We start from the raw sequence: 7,074 nt of genomic DNA on the forward strand, positions 1-7,074 counted from the left end.
AGCCCAGAGAGGGATTAAGTAACTTTCCCAAAGTCACACAGCAAACCAGTGGTCTCCTGGTTCCCAGTATCATACTTTTTCCACTAAGCCATAATGCTTCTCAGTCAGACTCCTGTGTTGTTTCCCAAAGAAGGTATTGGCTAACTGCAACTCTGTAAAGGTCGCTGCACCCCTACTCCCTTCTCACTGGTAGTTCTAGGTTTAATACTTCATGAATATTCAACTCACCATGGTGTAGTGGGGCAGGGCCACAGAATTTCAGAAAAAAACAACTCTGCTAGAAGGGATATTGAAGTGATCTAGTCCATCCCTCTGCCTCCAAACCTGATCACACTTTTTCATTGCAGGAAAAATAGTTGCTGTTTTCTTAAAGTGACAGAGGAGAAAAATCCCAACCTTCCTTACTACCAGGACAATGCTTAACAGAAGTCCTTCCTGTTGCAATTTCCCCACTTGATCTTTCTTTGGAAAAAAAAAGGAATAGTTGTTCACTAGACCCCATGTGACTCCTCTCAGGGTTTCACTTGGAGAGTTTCCAGTACCCTACCAATCTTGGTATGGGAGGAAGAGTCAAGCAGAGGCCTACCCATTCCATTCCTAGCTTGGCCAGTGGCTAGTAAGTGGAAAGCAATCTGCTGCACACAAAATTCACTTGTGCTGGGCAGCAGCAGCATGGGAGAGACGTGAGGGCAGAAACTCAAGTTGACTGCACTGAGGGAGGCAATGGTAAACCACTTCCATATTTTTACCAAGAAAACGCTACAGATGCACTACCAGAATGATTGCAGTTGAAGATGGGGCGTTCTGGGAGAGAGGTGTCCATGGAATTGCTATGGGTTGGAGATGACTCGAGAACATAAGACAAGACCTGTGTGATATTCTTCTTGGTGATTTTTAGGTTTTTTTCCAAAACAGATTCCAGAACTTCCAGCTTCTGAGTCCAAGCCTGGAAAAGGAACTGGAGAAGAAGGGGAAGACTCCTCCAAGTTTAGTGATCATACTCTTCAGAAGAGTGGATCAAGTATGGTAACCTTAAATTCAGTTCACCAGACCTCACAACCTAGGATTAGGGGGCAATTACTGAAGCTTGAAAGGGATGGATACAAAACAAACAAAAGAGGACCTTTTTGTTTAACTCAGTGATGGCAAACCTCCCGAATTCATTACCACAGGAAAATATTTAGGTTGAAAATATTGGTAGCTTCAAGAGGAATTTGAGCACATGCATAGATGAATGGTACATTATGTTTTGCTAGACAGAAAATTAAGGTTATAGGATATAACGGTAGGGATGACAGAAGGTGCATCTCTAAAATGTTAGAATGGATGTCAGAGAGGCAATCATCACATTGTTCTTCTAAGCATCCCGTTGTAAGTGACAGAGGAAGGATTCTGGGCTGGTTGGATCTGTACCCTTTAAGCACTTGATACTCACCTCAACCTCAGCCTTACAGCACATATATACATATCCATAATTAATTTTAATGTCTGTCGCCCCATCTGGAATGTAAACTCTTGATGGGCAGGGAACGTATATCTACCACCTCTGTTGTACTCTCTCAAGCGCTTAGTAGAGTGTTCTGCACATAATTATCACCAAATGAATATCATTAATCACCATCATTAATAAGCTTAGTATAATTAATAAGCTATCATTAATTAGTTTAACTCAGTAATGGATCACCAATCAGAGTTTTAGTCTTTTCGTAGTTCTCATGCTTGCCTTCTGTTCTCCTTTCTTTTGTTGTTAATTTTGTTGAGTATTTATCTGTGCATCTCTCATCCCACATTCACAGGGATATGCAGCGTGGCTCAGTGGAAAGAGCCTGGGCTTCGGAGTCAGAGGTCATGAGTTCGACTCCCAGCTCTGCCACTTGTCAGCTGTGTGACTTTGGGCAAGTCACTTCACTTCTCTGTGCCTCAGTCACCTCATCTGTAAAATGGGGATTAACTGTGAGCCTCACGTGGGACAACCTGATTACCTTGTATCTACCCCAGCGCTTAGAACAGTGCTCTGCACATAGTAAGCGCTTAACAAATACCAACATTATGACTCCATTCCTGTGTGTTTCCGTGGAAACAAAATCCTGCACCTTCATTCCCAGTTCCAGCTGAGACTCCGACAGGTAAAGCAATTGCCCTAATATGACTTCTGATTGCTTTCTCTGCTTGCAACATGAATTCAGTTATATTTTCCAGGTTTCCAGTTCACACCTTGATGCCATAGGGAGTTTCTGAAGCTCATTTGTCAAGCCTATGGCAGGGTTGAAGTCCAATTATTTGAGTCGAGGAATTTAATCTCATAACTTCTAGTTTGAGTTCAACCATTTACTTGGGGTGTGTATCTAACTCACTAGATCTCCCTCTGTCCCTATCTCATGAAAAGCAGTGTGGTCTAATGAAAAGGGCACAGGTGTAGGAGTCAGAGGTCCTGGGTTCTAATTTTGGCTCTGCCACTTCTCTGCTATGCGACCTTAGGCAAGTCACTTAATTACTCTTTGCCTCAGTTCCCTCATCTGTAAAATGCGGTTTCAATACTTAGACTGTGAACCTCATGTGACTGAATATCTTGTATCTACACCAGACCAGAGTACGGTGCTTCATCGTGGTAAGCTCTTCACAAATGCCACAGTTATTATTATTTTGAAACAACAATCAAAATTTAACAAATTCATTTGTAAAGTTATTTTTAATCTCACTGAAAATAAACTGTGGTGGGTGAACTTTTCAGTCCTAAAACCCTTCTTTATAGTATTTAAGTGCTCACTATGTGCTAAGTACTGTTCTATTCATTCATTCAATAGTATTTATTGAGCGCTTACTATGTGCAGAGCACTGTACTAAGCGCTTGGGATGAACAAGTCGGCAACAGATAGAGACAGTCCCTGCCGTTTGACGGGCTTACAGTCTAATCGGGGGAGACGGACAGACAAGAACAATGGCACTAAACAGCGTCAAGGGGAAGAACATCTCGTAAAAACAATGGCAACTAAATAGAATCAAGGCGATGTACAATTCATTAACAAAATAAATAGGGTAACGAAAATATATACAGTTGAGCGGACGGGTACAGTGCTGTGGGGATGGGAAGGGAGAGGTGGAGGAGCAGAGGGAAAAGGGGAAAATGAGGCTTTAGCTGCGGAGAGGTAAAGGGGGGATGGCAGAGGGAGTAGAGGGGGAAGAGGAGCTCAGTCTGGGAAGGCCTCTTGGAGGAGGTGATTTTTAAGTAAGGTTTTGAAGAGGGAAAGAGAATCAGTTTGGCGGAGGTGAGGAGGGAGGGCGTTCCAGGACCGCGGGAGGACGTGACCCAGGGGTCGACGGCGGGATAGGCGAGACCGAGGGACGGCGAGGAGGTGGGCGGCAGAGGAGCGGAGCGTGCGGGGTGGGCGGTAGAAAGAGAGAAGGGAGGAGAGGTAGGAAGGGGCAAGGTGATGGAGAGCCTTGAAGCCTAGAGTGAGGAGTTTTTGTTTGGAGCGGAGGTCGATAGGCAACCACTGGAGTTGTTTAAGAAGGGGAGTGACATGCCCAGATCGTTTCTGCAGGAAGATGAGCCGGGCAGCGGAGTGAAGAATAGACCGGAGCGGGGCGAGAGAGGAGGAAGGGAGGTCAGAGAGAAGGCTGACACAGTAGTCTAGCCGGGATATAACGAGAGCCCGTAATAGTAAGGTAGCCGTTTGGGTGGAGAGGAAAGGGCGGATCTTGGCGATATTGTAGAGGTGAAACCGGCAGGTCTTGGTAACGGATAGGATGTGTGGGGTGAACGAGAGGGACGAGTCAAGGATGACACCGAGATTGCGGGCCTGCGGGACGGGAAGGATGGTCGTGCCATCCACGGTGATGGAGAAGTCTGGGAGCGGACCGGGCTTGGGAGGGAAGATGAGGAGCTCAGTCTTGCTCATGTTGAGTTTTAGGTGGCGGGCAGACATCCAGGTGGAGACGTCCCGGAGGCAGGAGGAGATGCGAGCCTGAAGGGAGGGGGAGAGGACAGGGGCGGAGATGTAGATCTGCGTGTCATCTGCGTAGAGATGGTAGTCAAAGCCGTGAGAGTGAATGAGTTCACCGAGGGAGTGAGTGTAAAAGCAGTGTTCTAAGCACTAGGGTAGCTACAAGTTAATCAGGTTGGACACAGTCCCTGTTCCATATAGGTCTCACAGTCTAAGAAAGAGGGAATAGGGTTTATGCCCCATTTTTCAGATGAGGTAACTGAGGCACAGAAAATTTAAATGATTTGCCCAAGATCATAGAGCAGACATGTGGCAGAGGCAGGATTAGAATCCAGGTTCCCTGATTCCCAGGCCAGAGGCCACTCTGCTTCTCTTTATTTTCCACCCTATTTTGGTGTGGGCTAAAGTGTGTGACTCAACAGGTCATTGAGACGCAGTTAGGAGGAAAAAATTATATGGATTTCCTTGTTTGGTCATTTCACCCATCCCTAAATTGATGATAGTATTTGTTCAGCAGTAATGGTATTTCTCTCTGTGGATCGTTAGCTCCGCAAGGCTCGGGATATCATCACCTGAGGAGTGAGGTAAATCCCATAATACCTAGTGGTGGCCTGCACCTAGTGAGAACTCAGAGTATGTCAAATGATTATCATCATTTAGACTTTATCTACCCTTCCTAAAAATGGGCTAGCTCACATTTACCATAAAGACAATGGCTAGAAGTGACTTTAGGGATGCAAATGAGTTACTGGCCTGAAATTGATCCTGTTCCAAGCTTTAGGGAGGATTCGTCCTGCCTAGAACTGTACAGGCATCACCCACTTTTTTGTAGTACTTCACTGCTCTGGAAAACTAAATCTGGAGTTGAGTTTTTGCCCCACATTTCTGCTTCTAGAGAACCACCTCTGATGATGTTTAAGCAAACAGTAATATATTTCTTACATTCCTTGTGCAAACCCATTTTATTAACTTTCCCAGATGAAACCTGAAATTGGTTTAAGGGATAATTACATGCCTACATGTTTTTCAAACCCTCTGTACATTATTTACCCAGTAGACTGCACTGCAATAACTTCTTTCAGGCTGTTGGGCTTGAGGGTGTAAACATAATAAAAAAACTTTCAAAAAATTATATGAGGAAGAGGACTGCAGATGTGCCCCCAATTCCTCAGTGTCTCATACAGTGTGTGCAATGTGTACCTCATTGTTTCCCAAACCCTACCTGAGGGCACTGAAATTTCTTCATTCCCTCGTTGCTGAATCAGTAGAACTTTCAATAGGGTGAGGAAAAAGGCAAAGTTGCTTCATTCAATAGTATTTATTGAGCGCTTACTATGTGCAGAGCACTGTACCGAGCTCTTGGAGTGTACAATTTGGCAACAGATAGAGACAATCCCTGCCCAGTGACAGGGTCACCGGAATTGACGGATGTTAAGCTTCCAAACCAAATCTATTCGCTTGATACGAAGAGATCTCTTCCTCCTGAGCTAATAGAATCCACTGGGAATCAATGAATTTTCCCAGTGGGAAAATTCAGTTACCTGGCTTTTTCTCTAACCTGGTTTTAGGTCAAAAAGATGCAGTCAGTTCCATTATTTCTTGTGGCAGCATCTCCTATTACTGTTACTACTGATGCTGCCATTTTGACTCCTCCTCATTCTACTACTGATACACTAATACTAGAAGCAGTATGGCTCAGTGGCAAGAGCCCGGGTTTGGGAATCAGAGGTCATGGGTCCTAATCCCGCCTCCACCGCCCATCAGCTGTGTGACTTTGGGCAAGTCACTTCACTTGTCTGTGCCTCAGTGACCTCATCTGTCAAATGGGGATTAAGGCTGAGGGTCCCACGTGGGACAACCGAATTACCTTGTACCTACCCGGTGCTTAGAACAGTGTTTAGCACATAGTAGGCATTTAACAAATGCCAAAAGTATTAGTAGTAGTAGTAAATCAGAAATTGTACATTCCAAGCACTTAGTACAGTGCTCTGCACATAGTAAGCACTCAATAAATAATATTGAAGGAATGAATACTAGTACTACTGATACTAATATTGCTGATACCCATAATACTACTGAAACTATTACTATTCCTGAAATTACTACTACTGATATTACTACTACTACTAATAATAATGGTATTTTGTTAAGCACTTATTATGTGCCAAGCACTGCTCTAAGCGCTGGGGTAGATACAAGGCCATCAGGCTGTCCCACACAGGGCTCACAGTCTTAATCCCCATTCGTCCGATGAGGTAGCCGAGGCCCAGAGAAGTTAAGTGACTTGCCCAAAGTCACACAGCTGATGGGTGGCGGAGTCGCAATTAGAACCCACAACCTCTGACTCCCGAGCCCGGGCTCTTGCTACTAGTCCATACTGCTTCTCATTTATAGAGTCGCTATAAGTCAGAAACAATTCTACAGCACTGTACTAAGCACTGGGGTAGATACAAACAAATACTAGTACTACTAATAATAACGATAGTATCTGATTATCGCCTACAAGCAAATCGGGTTGGACACAGTTCCTGTCCCATATGGGGCTCACAGTCTAAATCCCCATTTTACAGATGAGGGAACTGAGGGCCAGAGAAGTGAAGTGACTTGCCCCGGGTCACACAGCAGATAAGTGGATTAGAACCCACAACCTCTGACTCCCAAACCCATGCTCTTGTCACTGAGCCACGATGCCTCTCTACTACTACTGGTACTACTACCGTTACTGATGCTACTACTGATATTACTCCTACTTCTATTGATATTCCCCTCTCAGGGTCGCACCTGGAGAGTTTCCAGTCCTCTACCAGTCATGACTACGGGAGGGAGAGTCAAGCAGAGGCCTACCCATTCCATTCCTAGCTTGGCCAGTGGCTAGTGAGTGGAAGGCAATCTGCTACAAGTCAAAACTCACCTGCGCTGGGCAGCAGCGGCACGGGAGAGAGTCGAGGGCAGAGACTCGTTTCCTATGCGGAAGGAGGAATGGTAAGCCATGCCCATATTTTTACCAAGAAAACTCTATGGATATGCTACCAGAACAATTGCAGATGGAGGTGGGGTGTTCTGGGAGAGATGTGTCTACGGCGTCGCTATGGGTCGGACACGACTGGACAGCCTGACAATAACCGCTGAT

At 45.2% G+C, this 7,074-nt stretch overlaps 1 non-coding gene across 1 annotated transcript; it reads left to right on the forward strand.

Annotated features, from left to right (window-relative positions):
* The first annotated feature begins 6,707 nt into the window (after positions 1–6,707).
* On the forward strand, positions 6,708–6,845 carry LOC114811470. The gene has a single exon (XR_003759173.1). It is a non-coding gene; the product is annotated as a small nucleolar RNA SNORA7 (small nucleolar RNA).
* The last annotated feature ends 229 nt before the right edge of the window (positions 6,846–7,074 follow it).

Source organism: Ornithorhynchus anatinus, chromosome 4 (assembly GCF_004115215.2).
Source record: "Ornithorhynchus anatinus isolate Pmale09 chromosome 4, mOrnAna1.pri.v4, whole genome shotgun sequence".
Taxonomy (NCBI): Eukaryota; Metazoa; Chordata; class Mammalia; order Monotremata; family Ornithorhynchidae; genus Ornithorhynchus; species Ornithorhynchus anatinus.